Below are 12,083 nucleotides of genomic sequence, written 5' to 3' on the forward strand. Positions count from 1 at the left end.
GCTGGGGTTGGGGGCTTGCTGGGGCGGCGCCACCGACGCCCTCCCACCGGACACGGTACCCATGTGCCAGAATATCATCGTCAGGGCGTCGAAATCCCCAAAGGATGGGACCGAGGGTCCGCTGAAAATCGACACCAAGGATGACGTCAAGCATCCCAAGTTTATGCTGACGCACGTGATGGTGATGTGCTTGTCGCCGAGGATGAGGGGAACCTGTCGGGCGATGCCCTGACAATGGACGTGATCACCGTTTGCAATGGTAATCCGAAGCTCCCCCCCCCCCCCCCCCCGCTAGTCGGTTGGAGTGCCATGCATCACATGGTGGACCCCGATAGGAAGTTATGGGTGGAGCCCGTATCCAGCAGGGCCAAGAGGCTCTCACCATTTATCGTCACCAACAACAGCATTGTCTTCTCTGTCCGTATAGCCGCGAGAGCATGGAGGGGGACCACGAAGGCATTCGCCTAAGCGTCCCTTGGGGCGACCTCGGTGTGAAGCAGAGCGGCGAGGTCACCGAGCCCGACAGTGGCGGCGTCCTCCTCGATGTAGTCCGCGACCTCCAGGTAGAAGAGTCGCGGTCAGACATGGCCCGAAACGTATGGATCGTCACAGTTGTAGCACAACCTGTGACGACGATGCTCGAGTTGCTCGGTCGGTGTTAGCCGACGGAACAGGCGAGCTGCAGTCGCGGTGTTGGGCACCGCGGGGGCCTGGAGAGGTCGTGCTGGAATAGGAGGTGTCATCAAGGGAGCCTGGTGAGCGGACCAGGACGTTGGGGCCTGCTGCATGGCCACCGAGCGGTGCTCGAAAGCTCGAGCATAGTACATGGCCATATGTGGTCCGCGCATCTCCACGTCCATGCGGATGTGGTCCAGCAGACCGCCCATGAAGAGCTCGGCCCGCTGGCAGGCCGAGATGCCCGAGGCATGGCACGCCAGCGCCTAAAAGCGGTTGGTGAAGTCTTGCACCGTGTAGGGGAAAGCCAGGTGCACAAGCTCCGCCAGCCGGCTCCCGCAGACCGATGGCCCGAAGCACAAAAATCATAGCTCGCGGAAGCACTCCCATTGTGGCATGGCGCCTTCGTCCTATTCGAGGGTGTATTACCACGTCCGGGCTGCTCCCCGGAGGTGATATGAGGTGATCCAGGTGCGGTCGGACGCGAGCATGCGCTGCCCTCTGAAAAACAGGTCGCATTGGTTGAGCTAGTTCACACGGTCTACGGTGTCGTCGTAGCTGGCGAAGTCCAGTTTGGAGAATCTCGACGGCGGTTGGGCGTGCATGGCAAGCGGGTGTGCACCCTCCGCGCTGAATAGCAAGGACGATGGAGCCGACTAGGCGGGCATCAGGGTGCCGCCATGGAAGAGGGGTCCATCCGTGCCATTGTATGGGCTGGTGGCACTGGAGGACCCTCCGTACTGCACGGCTTGGTGCGATGTGTCGGGCGGCCGCAAGTACGGTTGGCCCGAGGCCGTCGTGTAGACTGTCCTGAGGGACTCTGCGAGCCAGGCCGGCAATAGCGATGGTGACGGGGGAAACCGTACCTGGTGGATGGGCACCCCCGGTCATGAAGACGCCCCCAAGTCGGCGACCGGTGACCTATAGGAGTGTGGAGACAGAGGCGGTGGCGGCAGCCTTTGCTGCTGGGGTGCCATGGTGCGGGTGAAGGAGCCGGGCGGGCTGCGGGGCATATATAGGGTATCAGGAGGAAGGTATGGATGCCCGCAACCGCCTGCCCGAGTTCCTGGAGTGCAGCCATCATCTCCTCTGGTGTGAAGACGAAGGGGGCGGAGCCTGGTGGCGTCCCGGCGGCAGATGCGATCAGCCCCGACAAGGGTAGCGGTGTGGTGGTGACGGGTGGCGGAAGGGTGGCGGTGGGCAGATTGGTGGACATGATCGCACCCGAGACATCTCATACCAGATTGATAGGAGCAAGGCTCCAACAAGGACGAGGCTCGAGGCGCGACCGACGACACTGGGGCGCCATGATCGCGCGAGGGGGAAGGGCCGCAAGGGTAGCTAGGGTTTAGGGGTCTCGGCAGAAGCCGAGCAATTATGATTGCTACTTCTTAATCTCAAAACAAATCTTTACATGGGTTTATATAATCCCTTTAGGTCCTAATAAAAATAACGATAAGTTGGGCCAGACCCATAACTACCTACGCCATTAGGCCTAACTGCCTGCGCCCGTGGGCATCTTCCGGCTATAATGCACGCCGGTCATAACAGGAGATGTTTGGTTCCAAGCCACATTTTGCCAATCTAAAATTTGAGAGTCATAGTTTAGTTGACATGTGTTTAGTTTTTGCCACAGTTTGACTTGTTACACTTTATTATCCGTGTGGACCACTTGTCATGAAGTCCGTTTTTTTATCAACGTTTATTACAATTTGACAATGCTATTTTCAGGAAGTCCTGGGATTCGAACCTAGGACCAACCAGATTGTACTCAACCCCAACAACCAACTCACCTAGCTCGTGTTATTGTGCGAAGTAAATTGCAGTCACGCTATTTGACCTACTTTTAGTAATGCGTTTTTAAACACATTCCTTTACTAGTGCACTACTATGTAGTATTGGGTTCTCTATTTCGTCATTGTTGCATTTTTCATGTCACTTTAGTGCACTTTTGTGTACACCAACGGTGTACGTATATAATACCATGGTAACTTTGACCTTGAGGGAGGCGAAGAGGCGTTGAAACATACCTGATTTTTTACACACAGTAGAGCTAATAACTCACATATAAACACCAAGTATTTTTTTAACAAGAAGGTTGTTAAAACATATCCAAAAAGCTTGTGTAAGTAGCACCATAATTTACACATAATAGAGCTGATAACTCACATGCAAACATCACAACAACTTTTTTAACGGAAAAAAAGATGTTGAAAAAACATACCCGATAACTTGTGTGTAAGTAGCATGATAATATACACGCAATGGAGGTGACAACTCACATACAAATACCATAATAATTGTTTTTAACGGGAAAAAGGTTGTTGGAAAACATATCTTGATAACTTTTGTGTAAGTAGCATGATAATGCACACAAAATAAAGTGATAACTCACATACAAACACAAGTTAATTTTTTGACTTATAGAAAAACAGAAAGGGGCCACTACGAAGAAATTATGGGAGATATGAAAGAAGCTTCAAACTCATATTATTCATGGGTTGAGAACGGGAGTGTAGAAATGCATACACGCTGTAACTTTTGTGTAAATAGCATAATAATATATGCACAATATAGATGATAATTCATGTACAAACAACCTGGTAACTTTTCAATCCCAAGATAAAAGTTCTTCAAAAACATCCCCAGATAACTTTGGTATAAAAAAGCATGGTTGTATATGCACATCAGAGGTAATAACACACGTATAAATACCATGATAACTTTTGACCCCTCGGATGAAAATTGTTTGAAAAAACATACCTCTGATAACCTCTATGATAATAATGTGATAATTATATTCACAATAGAGATGGTAACTCGCATACAAACACCACAATAACTTTTGACATAGTGATATTTTTTTTGAAAACACCGCAGTAACTGATGTGTACATAGCATGCTAATATATAAACAACATAGGTGATAATTTACTTAGCCTAGACGTGATAACTTTTTAACCCGAGAAGTAAGTTGTTGAAAACACCCCCGATAAATCATGTGTAAATAACTGGTAATATATACACAACAGAGCTGATAACTCACATACCATCTCCCATTAACTTTTTTGACCTGGGGTAAAAGTTATTGAAAACGAGAATGATATTTTCCAGTGGGCATGAATTCTATGACAGATCCGAATGATAATCTAATTTATGCACCACAGACGAGATAACTTAGGCGCATTCAACGCGATAACTTTGACCTGGAAATTTTTATTTAGTTAAAACATACCTCTAGTAATTTTATACCATGGTAATAACTTGTGAGTAAAATAACATGGTAATAACTTGTGAGTAAAATAACATGGTAATATACGCATCACTTACCTCACAACCAAGGTACGAATATCATAGTAATTTTATTTGGGAAAAAAATTGTTCAAGACACATCGGCGATAACTTATGTATAAATAACATGATAATATACACACAACAAACCTCATAACTTGGGTACAAACACCCTGATAACTTTAATATGAGAGAAAAAGGTTGTTTAAAACACAACTTTGGTAACTTTTGTATGAATATCAGGATGATATACACATCACAACTATGATAACTTAGGTACAGACACCACGGTAACTTTTTACTTGGGAGAAAATGTTGTTGTGCGTGAGTTGTGAGGTTCGTGGCATATAAATTATCATTCTCTTTACAAAGAAGTTACCCAGGTGTATTACAACAACTTTTTTCTTCGCGTCAAAAGTTACCGCATTGTTTGTGGCTGAGTTACCTGGTTCATGGCGTATATATTCACATGCTCTTTATAGAGAAGCTATTGGGCTGTGTTACAACAACTTCTTTTCATGTGGCCAAAAAATGTTACCACAATGTTTGTGCATGAGCTATCAGATTCATGGCGTATAAATCACCATGCTCTTTTTACAGATATGTTATCGGGATGTTGTACAACAAACGATTTTTTGATTTGGAAGTTACCACAGTGTTTGTGAGTGATTTATCAGGTCCGTGACGTATAATTACCATATACTTTTACATATAACTTATCTAGGTGTTTTAGAACAAATTTTTTACCTAGCGTCAAAAAGTTACCGCATCCGCAGTGCGTGAGTTATCAGGTATCTGATGCACAAATTACAATGTAAAAAAGAAAAAGAAAAATGGTAAGAAAAGAAAGAATAACTCATTGTTCTCGTCACGTATATCAAAGTACAAATACGTATCGACCTTCTTTGTAATCACAACTTGATACCACATCAGGTGAATAAGACACGCGATGATGGACAAAGAGGTAGTGAGTTCGACTCCCACCTCCTCCGAGTATTTTTACCAAGTTAGCCTTCTTTATCTGTGTTTTAGGGCAACTCTAACGCGACGATCCACTTCGTCCGTTGGTGTCCGTTTGGGTCGGCGTGGACACAAAAGTCGGCCAAACGCGCCGACCCAAACGGACGAGCGTCCGCTTTTCGTCCGCGGGCGACCCATTCCTGGTCCATTTTCGAACCGGATTTGCGTCAGCGCGAACACGAGACGGACGCGTGCGCGCTCGCCTTCCCCTCCCCCAGGGCCAGCTGGTCAGTGGCACATTGCCCCCCAATCCAACAGCAACCCTCACCGCCCTCGCCCCCTTCGTCGCCGACGCCGCCACCCATTTTATCCGGTGACTTTGCTAGCTGTCGGCCGCGACCGTGACCAAGAAGCCGCCTCGCCGCCCCAGTCAGATCCTCATTGGCATGCTCGTTGGATGTCGGCCACTCCCTTCGCCGGCTGTCTCCTTCGTTGACACCCGCAAGCTGTTCGACAGTTTGCCAAGGTACAAAATAGACTCCGCCCACGAGTTTTTTTCTTTCAAAATTTCCTTTGCAAATCCGATGATTCGTTGTCGGATGACGAGGAGGAGATATTGGCTGCCGTGTTGGTCCATCACCACCTCAATAGCCAGCGGCCGTTGTTCCGTGGCTCCATTCTAGGCCACCTTCCGGCGTTGAATCGCAACCGAGAGAGCGGGCATCTCCTTCTTTGGAAGGACTACTTTGATACAACAAATTCGTTGTTCAAACATTACAAATTCCGCCGCCGTTTCCGCATGAGTAGGCATCTTTTCAACCGTAATAGAGAGGGGGTGGTCGGCCGCGATGACTATTTCGAGTGCAAAGAGGATGTCGTTGGAAAGATTATTTTCTCCTGTTATCAGAATGCACTGTCGCCATCCGAATGCTTGCATACGGAGTGCCCGGTGATCTCATTGACGAGTACGTCCGTATGAGCGAGTCTACATGTCTAGAGTCCCTGTATAAGTTCTGCAAGGCTGTTATTGCTGTGTTTGGCCCTGAGTACTTGAGAGAGCCGACTCCTGAAGATACAGCCCATTTGTTGGCGATGAATGCCAGTAGGGGCTTCCGAGGGATGCTTTGCAGCATAGACTGCATGCATTGGGAGTAGAAGAACTGTCCTTCTGCTTGGCAAGGGTAGTATAAGGGCCATGTTAGGGCTTGCACTGTCATACTAGAGGTTGTGGCGTCTTAAGATCTCTGGATTTGGCACTCTTTCTTTGGCATGGCCAGCTCACACAATGATATCAATGTGCTTCAGTGCTCGCCGGTGTTTGCTAGGCTTGTCGAAGGCAACAGCCCACCGATGAACTTTACTATCAATGGCCACAACTACGACAAAGGATACTACCTGGATGACGGTATCTATCCTCAGTGGATCACTATTGTCAAGACAATCCCCGATCCTGTTGGAGAGAAGAGGAAAAGATTTTTCCAAGAGCAAGAGAGTGCTAGGAAGGATGTCGAGCGTGCCTTTGGTGTTTTGCAACCTCAATGGGGCATCGTTCGGTATCCTGCTAATACCTGGAGCACGCAGAAACTATGGGAAGTGATGACTGTTTGTGTGATCATCCACAATATGATCGTAGAAGATGAGCGTCCGGAATATCGGTACGATCAAGGGTTTCAGTTTCAAGATGAGAATGTTATGTGTGAAAATGACGGAGTGGCAACGTTTGAATAATTCATTCAATTTCATCATGACATGCGTGATTGAGAAACTCACGTGTAATTATAAAATGATTTGGTTGAACATATGTGAGCTCATGTTGACAACCAATAGATGTATCTTTTTCATTCGACTTCTAAAACTACGTTATTTTATTCGATTAAAACTATGTTATTTGACTATATGTGTGAATGCAAAAAATAATGTAAAATAAGTTGTTTGTTGAAATAAGGCAGTCATCCGGTCACGCCGGCACATATGGGTGGACGCGTTGGGCACAGTGCCGACGCAAATCTAAAACAGGACAAACGCTGGCCGGACGGCCGTTCCAAACGGACAAAAAACAAACAAAACTATTATCCGCTTGGGTCGATCCCTTAAAATTGCTCTTACGTAAGTATTTATTATATTTGCTAAATATACTAGAAACCGAAAGGGGCGGCGGGTAACTGGCGAAAGAGCCGAGCCTGCGACGACTCTGGTGACCATGGTTGCTGCTTGGAGAGGCCACGTCAACGCTGTCAGAGCGACGACGGACACGACGCCCGGGCGCAGTCCAGCGCTACTCGATTGCGAAATGATTCGGCGCCCCCACGGCGACGGGGGCCGCAGGGGCCGCAAGCGGCGCTGCCGTGATGAGTGACCCGCACGGAAACGACGCGAGGTTTTTTCATTCTTAAAGAACCGAGGAGGAGCAGGGAGCCTGCCTAGCAAGCAGCGGCATCTAGCCCTGGAGACTTTCCACGTCGAGATCTGTGCGCCCGGAAAAGGCCCTTTTTCCCCGAGCTGAGGCGCTGCCCGCTGCTGCGCGGCCATAAATTCCCATAACTCGCGGGGACGCTGCCTCTGAGCGCCGGTTTGAATGCGACGCATGCAAGACGATGCCGACGCGATTGATGCTCCGGTACGTAGTCTAGTCTCTACTACCACCACAATACTACGATCAACGGCGCCACCAACCATCCAGCCAGACAGTGATGGAGTGGTACTGCACTGCGTGCACACTGCACGGTACTCCTCCGTGCTGGACGCCTCGTCGTCTACGCGCGGCTCTGCGCGCGCGCACGTGCGTATATATATATAGCTAGCTAGCTAGCATTGCCTACGGTACTCGGTGGTACAAAAACTGGGCGATTACGAATCAGAATCAGGAAAGTATCAGCAAATATATGTTCATCATACACGGTGCAGAATATAAGTTATTCTTTATCCAAATAATTTTACGACTGTTTCGTAAATAAATTACATTTAAAATAAAAATAGTTACCATTATATTAATCCATCATGTAAAATTTAACATAAAAATAAAAATAAAAATCATAAGACCAGAAAAATCGTATTTCATGTATATTTTACACTATGTTTTATTTTTATAATTTTACGTGATATAAAATATTTTTTACGATGACTATATATTTTTATTATAGTCTCTTTTTACATATGAAATAAGAAAATAATTATGAAACGTAAAATTACGGCGCAATGATGTGAAAATAGAACTGGATGAACAATAACTATTCTTCACCCACATATATATAGGTAAATTATGTGGGGCACGTAGACTCCAATATAGCAAGTCATATTTGTAGTTTATGATGTAAAATCCATGGCATAGTGACTTTTCAAATTTTACTTGCACGTGTAACATCCTAAGTTTCTAAATTTTCGAATGTTGTATCATTAAGTAATTTTGATTGTTTTGTTGTGATATTGTTTGAATTTGAGTGGAGTTTTAAACTTTTAATGAGCTACTTAAATTTTAAATAGAGATGGGACAAAATGACTTTCCTATCCATTTGGATTTCGGTTGTGTTTGAAGTTTCATTTGGACTTGAAATATTCAAATGGTGTTCCAATTATAAAGAAAGCCAAATGAGGGAAGATAATATGACTTCTTGAAATTAAATAATAGGGAAATGGTTTAGAATATTTATTTAGAGTTTATGAAACATTTTGAGCATTTTATAAAGCCTGGAAAACAATTTAGGGAGTTGTTATTATTGCCCAAATTGGTTCTATACAAAATGCATTTTATAACATATTAATTTGAGCAGGAATAAATGTTCACTAAGCTATACGTAACAATATTTATTTTTAGGAATTCTTGGCATTTTTTTCTTAAAAATATTTGGATTAGTTTTTGCCAAATCTATTCTATGTGCAAATAAATAATTGGAAAACCTATTTCTTAAGCTAACTGGGCCTAAACTTAGTCAGACCCAGCAGAGCACCCAGCTAGCACCAGCCACTTTTAGCCCATGGCCTTTTAGCGAGCCGAAGGGGTATGGGCGATCATGGAGCATGCGTTTTATGAAGATGTGAGTTTGATGGCAACCGCAGGGCATGGGTATGGGTTGATCCATCCCATACCCTTACCTGTGCCCCCCGAGCTTATCCATCACACTTACCCATATCCATCAACGGATGCAATTTTTCTCCATACCCGTTACCCGACAGGGTAGATGGATACCCCGCGGGTAAAATTAGCCATGTTTGCAAATCAATAATTTGAACAACTTATAATCATAAACAACAATATATAATCATAGTTTACAAAAATAGATTATAACACCAACATATACTTATAAACAACATCATACAGTCATAAACAACAACACATAGTCATACATTTTCATTTCACAAACTACCGATATAGTGTAGATTGTATAGATAATAATGAGCTTACAAAGATTTTAATAACTTTTTTGTATAAACTTGGTGAGTGTTTGTGAAGTATGACTCAAGACAAAACTAGTATGTGGAGTAAATAAAAAAAAGAGTACATAGTAGCCATTTTCCGCCTACGACCCTAAAATAAACTACAAGTTTATTCTTTTTATATAGAATGGTCGTGACACCATTAGGCCCCTCCCCAGAAGTTCAAGTTCAAAATGGGGGATTATGCAAAATCTTAGTCAAAGGTTATCCCAGCTAAGGTCACTTCCCATCTTCTCAAATGTTGACAAGTGACGCACTCCAATGCCTCATTTGTTGCACCTTGAAAGTTTTCTTTGATTTCGTAGATCCATTTATTTAAAACATTTTGTCTATAAAACTGTGAGTTCAAAACCTGAACTGTTCTCACCGTTGAATTCCTCCATTCAAGGTCTTCGAACTAGACCCGTGTTAATAGCTTTGGACAGAAAAAAAATCACCCAACAAACAAAAAGCAGAAGAAAAAATGAGTACCCAACAAAATAAATAAATAAACATCAATAAAAGACAAATACGAAAAAATGAAGAAAAACACTAAGCCTGAAAGCACTTGTATTTCTTGTGAGAAGCATAACTGTGCTTCTCACAAAACAAAATATGTGTTTCTTCTAAAAGTGTATTTTTCCAAGTTGTGCTTCTTAAGGTAAAATATGTACTTTTTGTTGGGTAACGTAGCATAAATTCAAAAAAATTCCTACGCATATTCAGATCTTCCTATGGAGAGACCAGCAACGAGAGAGGGTGAGTGCATCTTCATACCTTTGAAGATCGCTAAGAGGAAGCGTTACTAGAACGCGGTTGATGGAGTCGTACTCGTGGCGATTCAGATCGCGGTGTGATTCTGATCTAGTGCCGAACTACGGCACCTCCGCGTTCAACACACGTGCAGCCCGGTGACGTCTCCCACACCTTGATCCAGCAAGGAGGAGGGAGAGGTTGGGGAAGAACTCCAGCAGCACGACGGCGTGGTGTCGATGGAGAGACAAGGTCTCCCGACAGGGCTTCGCCAAGCACCGGCAGAGAGAAGGAGGAAGAAGGGCAGGGCTGCGCCGAGGGAGAGGCAAAGTTCTGTCTCCAAAAGCCCAAAAGTGCCCACTATATATAGGAGGAGGGGAGGGGGGTGCCACCCCTAGAGTTCCCACCCTAGGTGGTGCGGCAGCCCCCCAGATGGGAGGTGTGGCGGCCAGGGCATGGAGGAGGGGTGGCGCACCCCTTTGGTGGGCCTTAGGCCCACCTGCGCTAGGGTCCCCCCCTCTCCCCTCTTCCTGCGCCATGGGCTGAGTGGGGGGCGCACCAGCCCACCTAGGGGCTGGTTCCCTTCCCCACTTGGCCCATCTAGCCTCCCGGGGTCGTTGCCCCCTTTCGGTGGAACCCCGGGGCTACCTCCGGTTGTCCCGGTGGTCCCGGTACGTTACCGGTGACGCCCGAAACACTTCCGGTGTCCGAAACCATCCGTCCTATATATCAATCTTTACCTCCGGACCATTCCGGAGCTCCTCATAACGTCCGGGATCTCATCCAGGACTCCGAACAACTTTCGATAACCTCATATAACAATTCCCTATAACCCTAGTGTCATCGAACCTTAAGTGTGTAGACCCTACGGGTTCGGGAGACATGCAGACATGACCGAGACACCTCTCCGGCCAATAACCATCAGCGGGGTCTGGATACCCATGGTGGCTCCCACTTGCTCCACGATGATCACATCGGATGAACCACGATGTCAAGGATTCAATCAATCCCGTATACAATTGCCTTTGTCTGTCGGTATAGAACTTGCCCGATATTCGATCGTCGGTATACCTATACCTTGTTCAATCTCGTTACCGGTAAGTCTCTTACTCGTTCAGTAGCATGTCATCGTGTGACTAACTCCTTAGTCACATTGAGCTCATGATGATGTTCTATCGAGTGGGCCCAGAGATACCTCTCCGTCACACGGAGTGACAAATCCCAATCTCGATTCGTGCCAACCCAACAGATACTTTCGGAGGTACCCGTAGTGCACCTTTATAGTCACCCAGTTACGTTGTGACGTTTGATATACCCAAAGCACTCCTATGGTATCTGGGAGTTGCACAATCTTACGGTCGAAGGAAAAGACACTTGACATTAGAAAAGCTTTAGCATACGAACAATACGATCTAGTGCTACGCTTAGGATTGGGTCTTGTCCATCACATCATTCTCCCAATGATGTGATCCCGTTATCAATGACTTCTAATGCCCATGACCAGGAAACCATGATCATCTATTGACTAACGAGCTAGCCAACTAGAGGCTTGCTAGGGACACATTGTGATCTATTTACTCATACATGTATTACTATTTCCTGTTAATACAATTATAGCATGAACAACAGACGATTATCATGAACAAGGAAATATGATAATAACCATTTTATTATTGCCTCCAGGGCATATTTCCAATAGTCTCCCACTTGCACTAGAGTCAATAATCTAGTTACATTGTGATGTATCGAACACCCATAGCATTATGGTGTTGATCATGTTTTGCTCGTGGAAGAGGTTTAGTCAACGGGTCTGCAATATTCAGATCCGTGTGTACTTTACAAATATCTATTACTCCACTCTGGACATGGTCCTGGATGGAGTTGTAGCGGCGTTTGATGTGCTTCGTCTTCCGATGAAACCTGAGCTCCTTGGCTATGGCAATGGCCCCAGTGTTATCAAAGAAGAGTGTCATTGGACCCGACGCGCTTGGAATC

General features: G+C 45.6%; 1 pseudogene; it reads left to right on the plus strand.

The window, feature by feature from the left end:
* Window positions 1-437: 437 nt before the first annotated feature.
* Window positions 438-12,083, plus strand: part of LOC123399041 — a 42,023-nt pseudogene continuing 30,377 nt past the window's right edge.

This window comes from Hordeum vulgare, chromosome 1H, assembly GCF_904849725.1.
Source record: "Hordeum vulgare subsp. vulgare chromosome 1H, MorexV3_pseudomolecules_assembly, whole genome shotgun sequence".
NCBI lineage: Eukaryota > Viridiplantae > Streptophyta > Magnoliopsida > Poales > Poaceae > Hordeum > Hordeum vulgare.